Source organism: Cyprinodon tularosa, unplaced genomic scaffold (genome assembly GCF_016077235.1).
Source record: "Cyprinodon tularosa strain WSP-4 unplaced genomic scaffold, ASM1607723v1 ctg795, whole genome shotgun sequence".
In the NCBI taxonomy this organism is placed as follows: Eukaryota; Metazoa; Chordata; class Actinopteri; order Cyprinodontiformes; family Cyprinodontidae; genus Cyprinodon; species Cyprinodon tularosa.
The window spans coordinates 262,957-273,585 of NW_024039557.1; positions in this window are offsets into that span (position 1 = coordinate 262,957).

Genomic DNA, 10,629 nt, shown 5'->3' on the forward strand with positions numbered 1-10,629 from the left:
AGAGACCAGATAGAGTCCCAGTAAAACCAGAGTCCAGACTGAGCTCCCCTCAGAGCTGCAGTCATCCTGCCTGCAGCTGAGGGTCCATGTTGAGATGTTTAACCATCCAACATTGGATCAGAGCAGAAACTGAAGCAGTGCATGTTTTTCTCTGCATTTTTTAGAGGAACATCTGAACCTGGGCTGCAGCTCCTCCTCATGCCTGTTTCAGCACTGATTGCAGGATGATGAGAGATGAAAAGCTGCAGAGCTGCAACCTCTGGCTGCTCCTCTGCTTGTTTTCCTGTTGCTAGGCTAATGCGGTCGCCCCCCCCCCATCACCTTCTGTTGGAACTGAGCCTGAAACCGCCCTGCTGCTGAGCTGCAGCTTTATTCTGTGTTTCTGCTGCTTCCATGCATCAGTCTGTTCCTGCTCTCATGCTGTGGCTGATTCTAATTGATCTGTTTCTGCAGATCAAACAGGTGCTTTTCCATCAGGTTCTGCACCTGTTTCTATATCTGAGCAATAAAGATCAGTCGGTTTACTTTGTTATGACCCAGAGATTTGATACTCGAGTGGAAAAGTTTTTCTGCAGGTAAAAGTACCAAAAATAAAGGGGATGAATAGTGCAGGTCCTCTGAGGAGGGTCAGGTTTCCCAGAGTGGCTTTCTGGCATTTGGCCCGAGTCTTTCTATCGACTTCCAGGGCAGCAGAGAGATATTTTCTAAATCTATCTGAGCAGCAGACGGAGCTGCTGCTTTGGTTTCAGCTCTCAGCTAGAATCTGTCCTGCAGGAGAACAAGAGGCTGAAGAAGAGGACAAAGAAAGCCAATCTGAGCGAGTTAGCTTAGGGTCCCAATAAAGAAAATCATCAACCAGTAAAGGTCTGGAGACGTTTTTAATTATAACCTGTTACTTTAAACAGAATTTAACACTGAAATAAATGAGGTGTTTATGCATTCATGTTATACTTTGAATGTTTAAATAAAAAATATAAAAACAAATTGTTTTTTGAAGTACAGAACAACAATTATTCAGTTTGTTTTATAGACAATTTTCTGATTCCCATATTTTATAAAACACCTGAACTGACCGTTTGTTATTTTCTGTCTTAATGAAAGCAGTGGGCTTTTATGGAGGACTAACTCTGCCATATTAAAAAATAAATAAATGCTCAATAACTAAATAAGCGTACAATTAATTGCCACCAAAAATACAATCAACAAATAAATTTAAGTAGAAATTAAATTATACAGTGAGACATAAATGTATATAACTCTTAATTAGCTTCTTTATTTATTTGCCTTTGTAATATTCACCTAATTTATTTCTTTGTCCTTTATAGTCTTCAACTTTATTTTTTAATTACTTATATTTTTAAGCATTTATTTATCTGCATGTTATAATATTTTTGTCTGTTTTATTCTTCCTTTGTATTTTTTTACCCTAGTTATTTCTTCGCCGCTATTTATTTCTGCCTGCCCTTTTTTACATTTCTGCCTGTCGTATTTACATTACTAAAAATTGTTTCTGGGCAAATGAAATGTGAAAGTCACTTGCCCTTTTCCAAAGTCAAAATCAAGCACTTTTCAAGCACTTTCAAGATCCATTTTAAAACTTTTTCCAGCACCTTACGGAACCAGTTTTGTGCGGATGGCAGCCGGGGTTGGGGGGGGGGGGGGGTCGAAATGAATACATAAAACTAAAAACGAGGCAGATATTTATTTTCTATTACCAGTTTTAATTAACTACATATAGTTCACCGATGATGAAGACGACGAACACGTTTTTTTCCGCCCACACGTCTCCTCGGATGATCAAAGAAAATTACTCCTCTGCCTTGGCGTAGTAATATAAGCCGTAGAGTTATCAATGCTGTTTTAAGGTCTGGGCCTGGCAATGAATTAAAACTTCGGGGGTTTTTTTGTTGTTTTTTTTGGAACGTTGGCATGGCGGTAGCGTGAGTTCGGCGAGGCGGTCGCCTCGCCAAGATAGTGCCGCGGGAAACACTGCAATACTAACATTACATTATCGCACCGTACACTCAGTCACTCAGTAACTTAGCCTGTGAATTCCTAGCTAGCAGTTACTAGCGTAAACAAATAGGCGCTAACGTTAACGTGTAATAGGCTACTTCAGTTGGCTTACTTAAAAAGTTTGACTCACCCTTCATGTGACTCGACAGCGCAGACTCGCCCATTGTGAAAAGCTGCACATCTTTTTTGCAGACTTTACATGAGGCAACTCGTGGAGTTTGTCCCCGTTTAATCCATAATTTGTATTTTTCATCTTCCAGCCAACGTTCATTGAAACGACAACCTCCCGGCATGGTGCATTAGGGGTGTCATGGGGGCGGAGTCACACATGGAAATAGACTGGCAGATCGCAGTCACACATAAGCGAGCAGGTTTAATTTTCGGGCTCTCCAATATTTTATTTCTCCATTTAATAAACACACGATTCAGTTAGATAGATATTTGTTGCGAAAGAAATAGTTACAATTTCAAGCATTTTCAAGCATTTCATCCAAAATATAAGCACTTTTCAAACCTTGAAAACACAATGTCAAAATTCAAGCATTTTCAAGGATTTCCAGCACCCATACGAACCCTGAAGTGGTAAAAATCCTTAACGTCAACCCCTGTTAAAGCATCACATGAAGAGAAGCTTAGAGAGGAATCACACCACACCTCACATTGAAACATCCTAAAGGGAAAATCAACCTTTTTTTAAGGACAGAGGGCCGTATGCTCTGATGAAAATGTTGTGAAATGGAGCAGAGAGGGAAGCGGATAAATTGTCATGGTTTTGATTCTGTTTAAGTTTTATCTATGAGTTTTTGTTGGTTTTATTTACATTGTTATTCTAGTTATTTATGATTGTGTTTGAATTCTGAGATGTTTCTTGTTTGCCCTCTTATGTGCACAATGGAGGTAGGGGGGGTATTAGTTTCTCTAAATACCCGCTATGTGTAAATGTGGCCTCAGTCTCCTTTTCTCCTGGCTCCCTTCTAGACTCCTCTGTTCACACCTTCTCCCAATCTGCTAATTAGCCTGGTCGTTGTTTCTCTCTCCCATCTGTGCACCTCTTGCTCGGTCACTGTTGCTGCTTTGTCATTGATTCTTTGCCCCCTTGTTGTGAGCATTCCTGGTTCTCAGTTTTTGTGGATTTACTTTATTGGATTTTTGCTTCTGTTTCCCTTTTCTGTTATTGAATCTGCAAGTAACCACCTTCGGCTTCAGTCTCTGCATTTGGATCCAGTCAAACCTCCACCGAACTAGACATAAATAAGGCAGAGAAAGACAGAGTGGGTCATCCAGAGGAGACAGAGGAATAATGTGACCCACTTTGCCATAAAGAGGTCATCCTGCTGAGACGCACCTGGACGGTTCGGCTTTTAGCCGCTAAAAGCCCTGGAGGCGCCGAGGCGGCTTCCTGCCTGGAGGAAGACGCTTCAGATCTTCACCTGTCTGATCACAGAGCAGGAAACATGGATCTCTCTACCTGTCAGACTGGAGCTTCTTGCTGCTGCTCTGTTTTTATTCCTCGGTTATTTTTACTGCAGAACAATACAAAACAATAATTTCAGTAAATTACTCAGCCAGAGTAGTGTCATTTATTCCCATTAATCCACCTGTACTGTGTTTAGAAAAACCATTGAAGTCATGATGATAAAACACTTTATTTCCTTTTAATTACAATATTCTATAAGAAATAAGTGTTTTTTGTTTTTTTTTGTGGAATATGGTGCTTTTATCAGTCACAGATTCTGATTGGCTTATTTCAGACTCTGTTTAGGTGATTGGCTGAAACACGATGCTGAATATGTCCAATATGTGCCTGTTTGGACATTAAAGTTTAATTCTCTAATTTTTCAGACTTTCTCTGAACTATTTATATTAAAAAACAAATAAAAAAGTAAAAAGCACGTGGATTTCCAGGAACTGGAACCAGGAGAGTCCAGTATCGGTAACCTTTCTACTCGGCTGGAGGATTGCTAATTGGAACAACAGCAGCTATGCTCCACCCAGAGAGCGTTAGCGTCGTTAGAATGAGGAGCAGGAACATGTGTGGAGCATTTAGGGTGTTCTGGTATTTAAAAATGGTCTCAGTCCTGATCTGAAGTTTTTGCTCTTTTAGGAACTAGTTTCAGTACCGATCCTAATGTGTTGTGGTCAGAGATGGGAAGTAACGACCTACAAATACTTCGATACTGTACTCAAGTAGATTTTTCTGATATTTTTTCTTTACTTCACTACTTATTTTTATGGCGACTTTTTACTTCTACTCCTTACATTTTTACACAAATATCTGTACTTTCTACTCCTTACATTTTAAAAAATTGGCTCGTTACTTTAGTTTTGAATCATTTCAATGGAGTTACCGTTATTATTTTTCACGTCATCAATACCAAATTCAATCTAACTGGATGGGAATCTACGTTGCATTTGACACTTTTATACTTTAAGTACATTTACAAGCCTGTACTTTGTTACTTTTACTTGAGTAAAGAAGTTTAACCAGTACTTCCACTTTTACCAGAGTATTTTTTAACACAAGTATCTGTACTTTTACTCAAGTACGGAAAGTGAGTACTTTGCCATCTGTGGTTGTGGTCTCTGTTAAAGGAAAAGTCTGGTCAACAAGGAATAATCATCATTATTTATACCTAAAACTAATACGTTAGCAGTGATTTAATTTAGCGTTAATCAGTGACAAAATAAAAATACTGAGTCTGGGAGCGGCCATTTTTGCCCAAATATAGTAACCCCTCCCTCCTGCCATCTTCCAGCAGTGACGTCACGGTGCGGTAAGCCTAGCGCCATTCTCCCCGCTTTACAAGCTAAATCAATGGGAACTACTAGACACATCTGCAATCAACAACAATTATTGAAGATTTCCAGAGGACTTCACCATTGAAATTCACCAGAGCTATAGTGAAACTGACAATGCCCACTTGCATGGCAGCTGGATGCTGGAATACATCGGGTAAAAGTGAAAAAAAGAGTTATTCCACCTTTCTGATTCCTGATCCTCCACGGACGGGTTGGTCGTTGGATCGCCAACTTGGGCTTCGTTCACACTGCAGCCTGAAGTGACCCAAATCCGATCTTTTCATAACAGTCTGAACAACACAGATCTGTTTTTCCCCAATGCGACCCAGGCCACTTGGCTCTGTGGTCTTCAATCCGATACAGATCCAATCTTTTTAAATGCGACCTGGACTGAACAGCCAAGTCGCAGTCATCCGACCTGAACGCCATTAGTAGCCGACAAAGCTAACTCTTCTATATCTTGCTACACAGAAGCAGCAAGAAAAACAAACAACATGGCGGACGATGATTATTTTAATTAGTATTGATTAGTTTTTTTTTTTTTTACCATCTTAAAAAGATTGAGGTTTTAAGGTTGGGAAAGATCGCTAGATGCGCTCCAGCGCTACATCCATGTTTACTTCTGTAAACACAGAGCAAGCTGGCTTGTGACGTCATTGCGTCCTCTACTGCGCATGCAAGACACTTAATCTGTATGAATGCAGTTCACACAGGAGATCACATACAAGTCGCATATATTTGGAAATGTGAACAGCAACGCACCAAAAAAAAACAAACAGATTTCACCAAAAAATCGGAATTGAGCATCAAGGCCTGCAGTAACGTAGCCTAAAGAGGGAGGAGCCATCGAACTTCTGGCCAGAGAAAAAACACGTAATATGTAGCCGACATTTGGAAGAAGAATGTTTTCAAGATGACTTGGATAATAGCGCGTTGTGACAAACACCAGATACAGCACTGGGACTTGATCAACAGCCGATACCGCACCGTGACGTCACTAACCAGTAGGTGGCAGTAGTGTTCTTTGACAATGAAAATTATATTTATAATAATTTTAAGAAACTTATTTATGAACAGTTTGTATTAATTTGATATTTAAAGTACTTTCAGAAGTTTGTATTCTGAATATAACGGAACTTCTCCTTGGTCCCGGTCTTAATTTCATGGTGTCCTAAACTGGCCTCAGTTCTAATCTAAAGGTCTTTTTTGGTGTCAGTGATGCTTTCTTTACTGATTTTAATGTTTTTTAAATCTCTCTAACTGACCTCATTGATCTGAAGGTGTTCTGGTGTCTCTTACTGGTCTCCGTCCTTCCTTTGATCTTATTTTGTTCCTCTTGTTGTTCACAGTCTGCTGCAGATTAAGGACTAAGGACCTGAACCTTTCTGCTCTTAGATTTTGTACCAGTTGTTCCTTTATGAGTTCTTTAAACAAACTCTAACCGATCTGGTAGGAAACCATCCATTTCTTTTTTCTTCTGACAGATTAAAGCTCCGTCTCCGTTTCCCTTTTGACCCATTACAGAGAATTTCTCTCTGACAAATGTTTCCCGCTCTGACGCTCAGATTCTCGGAGGGGAACCGGACTCCATCCATCAGAGCTGCCTGCCTGCAGCGGCAGCAGGAGGCGGAGGAGGACAGGTCTCTGTGGACGACAGTCAGGAATGTGGCAGGATAATTAGCAGGAGGATGAAGGGTGACGGTGGAGCTGCTGATGAGTTTAGGCTTCTCTGAGGTTTGATGTTCTGACAGAACAGAAGCCTTCAGACGCTCAGCCTGGCTTCAGAAGAGAAAAGCCCGTCTCTATGCAGACTGATGCCATTTTGTTAGAGGCCCTGAACCGTAACCATCAGCTGAACTACAGAATCTGGAAAGAAAACATTTAAATTGGTTTTAGTTCATAAACCTACAAATATTAAAGATGTAGAACCATGTGGAACTGAACCGGATCCGAAACGGCGCCGTTTTACTGAGCGATCGCCTCAGGCAGGTGACCTCACATTGATCCGGGTCTCTATCTGGGTATCGATTCAGACTGACCTGGATTTGGATCCGTGGATCCGCTCAGATGCTCTTACACTTTCGTTCATTTCTTTCCTTAATCTGCAGAGATGATGAATTTTATTCAGGCGCCATCGATCGACTCCTCAGATCAGCAGCTGGTGATCAATCACAGCCTCCTGCTGCCAGTTTAATCAGCTGAACTGGGACCAGTTGGTCTGACTCTGGCTAAAACGCTCCAGACAGTAATAATAGAGTCTGATCTGCAGAGTTTAAGGAAAAATAACAATGAATCCAGAATATTATGGTTGGAAAAACAATTCATGCAAGAATCTTAATCTGCTGAAAGATTTCTACTTTATAATAACTGGAAATTATAATTTATAGTTTTTTTTATTGACTTTCTTTAATGTTTTCTTTAATTGAATTTAAATAAAAAATAATTTATTTTAATGTTAATTAAAAACAGATTAAAATCATTTAAGGCAAGTAGTTTATTTTTCTGCTGTTTTTCTTTTTTTAGTAAAATTACATTTTGCATAAAAATTGCAACCATTAAACAGCAAACAAACTGCATAAATACTGCATCAATTAAACTAAAAAAAAACAATTAAAAAAATTGTAACAAAGTATCTTTATTTCAGTTAAAGAGTAAAACATCCCACCTGGTACCTTACAGACCTCCTCTTTATTCATTGAGGCTCCTGGAATGAGGAACATTCCTCTTTACAGTTTTTTCTGATTGCTTAAGCACTTTTTTTGTAACTATTGGCTATTTTTGCAAAACTCTACACACAAATAAGAAAACCTTTCACCCAATTATCAAAACATTGTAGTTCTCTTGCAAAAGCGAACACAGCTAGATTAACTCTTCACACCTTTGTAAAAATGGTGTTTTCGTATCAAGCAGTAAACACAAGCCATCATCTACTAAGCACACAATGTGCCAACTACACACTGATGGTATGAATACAAAACACATGATGAAATATCGGGTATGCTCTGGTCTCTGAACAGTGAGCATGTCATGGAAGGTGTCCAGGAATGCAATAATGTGTGCAGTGTTGTATGGGCCTATGGTTGCATGATGGTGAACAACACCATTTTGGCTTATAGCTGCACACATGGTTATGTTATGTATTGGTTATGTCCAATAATGTTCCTGCCACGTCTCCTGGTTTTACTGAGGTTAAAACCAGCTTCATCTAGAAGAAGTAGCTCATGTCCCATGGCATCTGCTTCTAGTTCCATCACTCTCTGGACAAGACAAAACAAATGCATCACATCAGGCCCATGCACAGCACTACAGTATGCACTTCCAAATTCAGAACCAATGACACTATAGCTTACCTGCACATAGTCATATCGCAGTTGCTTTACATGTTCTGTGTTTCTCTGGAAAGGAACTCTGTAAATTTGTTGCATTCTTATTCTGTGGTGTGCAAGTACACGACTTAGTGAAGAAATGCTTATTGCCTATTTTGAAAGATGGTGTCATTATCCAATTATTATTATTTATAGTGCTTAGGCTGATTGCAAAGTGAACTAATTCTCTAAAACAGTTTTCACATGTGAAAGTGTGCCAGACAGTTGGCAAAATAGTGTTAATGATAGCCATACATGTGTATACTTTTGCTAGGAGTGTGTTGGAAATGTGGTAATAGAGTGTTGTGCAGTGAATTGTGCCTACAGTTTTGCAAAATCTGTGTTACAAAATTGCAAACTGAGTGCAATGCAGTGTTTGTGCTTTTAGTTTTGCAAACTCAGTGAGTGGTTTTGCTATAGGTATTAATAGTTTTAGAAATTGTGCTGCAAGAATCACGATTAGCGCTTAAGCATTCAGAAAAAACTGTAATCAACTTTGATTACAGCAGCAGCTCTGCGGCTCTAATCCAGAACCTATTTTTAAAAAGTTATGTTTATACACTTGAAGCCGCATTCGGATTCAAATCCATGTAGTGAGCTTACAGTTTTTTTCTGATTGCTTAAGCACATTTTTTGTAACTATTGGCTATTTTTGCAAAACTCTACACAAAAATAAATAAAACCTTTCACCCAATTATCAGAACATTGCAGTTCTCTTGCAAAAGCGAACACAGCTAGATTAACTCTGCACACCTTTGTAAAAATGGTGTTTTCGTATCAAACAGTAAACACAAGCCATCATCTACTAAGCACACAATGTGCCAACTACACATTGATGGTATGAATACAAAACACATCTGGCTTTCTCTTTCTCTGTGTACAGATGTCAATTTGAGGTCATACTTTTGTCATAGTGTCATGTAAACATACAAGGATCCAAATTTCAAGTATTGCTGTTTATTCACACTCATCAAAACCAAGACAAAGTCAGAACACAAAATAGTAATTTCACAAAAAACAATCAGCCTACATCATGTCGTCTTTCTGGGTCCAGCTACAAAATTTCGTCCACATCGCATGCGATATCCTCCAGTCCAAGGCACCGGGGAAAATATCTCTGTGAATGCCGTATGCAGGCCTGACATGATGCCTGGTCAATATCTCCACATGCCTCCTCCATTGCCTGTAAAAGGGCTGCCTGTTGATGAGGATGACGGTCGTACACTTCCAGCGCCAGGCAGAGAAGAACTCCTCGATGGGATTTAAGAATGGAGAGTATGGAGGCAGGTTGAGTGCCATGAAGAATGGGTGGTCTGTAAACCAGTTGCGGACCAAAGCAGCCCTATGGAAACTAACATTGTCCCATATGATGACATATCAGGTATGCTCTGGTCTATGAACAGTGAGCATGTCATGGAAGGTGTCCAGGAATGCAATAATGTGTGCAATGTTGTATGGGCCTATGGTTGCATGATGTTGAACAACACCATTTTGGTTTGCCGGAAAACTCTAACAATAGATGCCACTGTTGAGCGTTGCAGATTTGGCTGCACTCTCTGACCAGCCTCTCTCATTGAGAGACCATGATTTACTACATGATCAATTACAGTAGCTCTGATCTCATCTGAAACTACAGCTCTTGGTCTTCCTCTTATTCTTCTTCCACCACGCATACGTATTCCTCGCCCCCTCCCAGCCCCTCTTCTTCCTCTTTCAGCCACTTCTCTGTTTCTGGCTGGGTCCATGTTTACATCACAATACAAAACTATTCAGCAGTTGTCTCCTTTTGTAATGAAATTGAAAGAGTAACACCTGTGTAGATGTTCATCTACAATGAGAATCAGCTGTGGTTGGTCCAATTGTCCACTTATTTTTATAGCATTTAATTTTGAGATGTAAAATATATTTCATTAAAATATTCCTGTAGAAATGTAGCAAATTGCTGTCTTATTCAGTTTTGTATTATGTTATTGTTTTGAACATAAGTTTAACAGTTTTGAAAACAGTATGTAAGCATGTGCAAATTGTCCTGTAGGTACACAGAGTTTTGGCGGTTGTTGTGTCGAAGTGAGAAAAGAATTAATGTAATTTGAAAGATGTAGTCATTGAATGCATTTTGTGCCAAAGCAATGATAAATGATCCACAGTTTAGCCCACATATACTTCTGTTGTGCTCACTGTGTGAAGAGTTTTGAAAAAGTGACCTAAGTATTGAGAAATGTGTCCTAGCGACTGTAAAAAACTGTAAAACCAGCTTCATCTAGAAGAAGTAGCTCATGTCCCATGGCATCTGCTTCTAGTTCCATCACTCTCTGAACAAGAAAAAACAAATGCATCACATCAGGCCCATGCACAGCACTACAGTATGCACTTCCAAATTCAGAACCAATGACACTATAGCTTACCTGCACATAGTCATATCGCAGTTGCTTTACATGTTCTGTGTTTC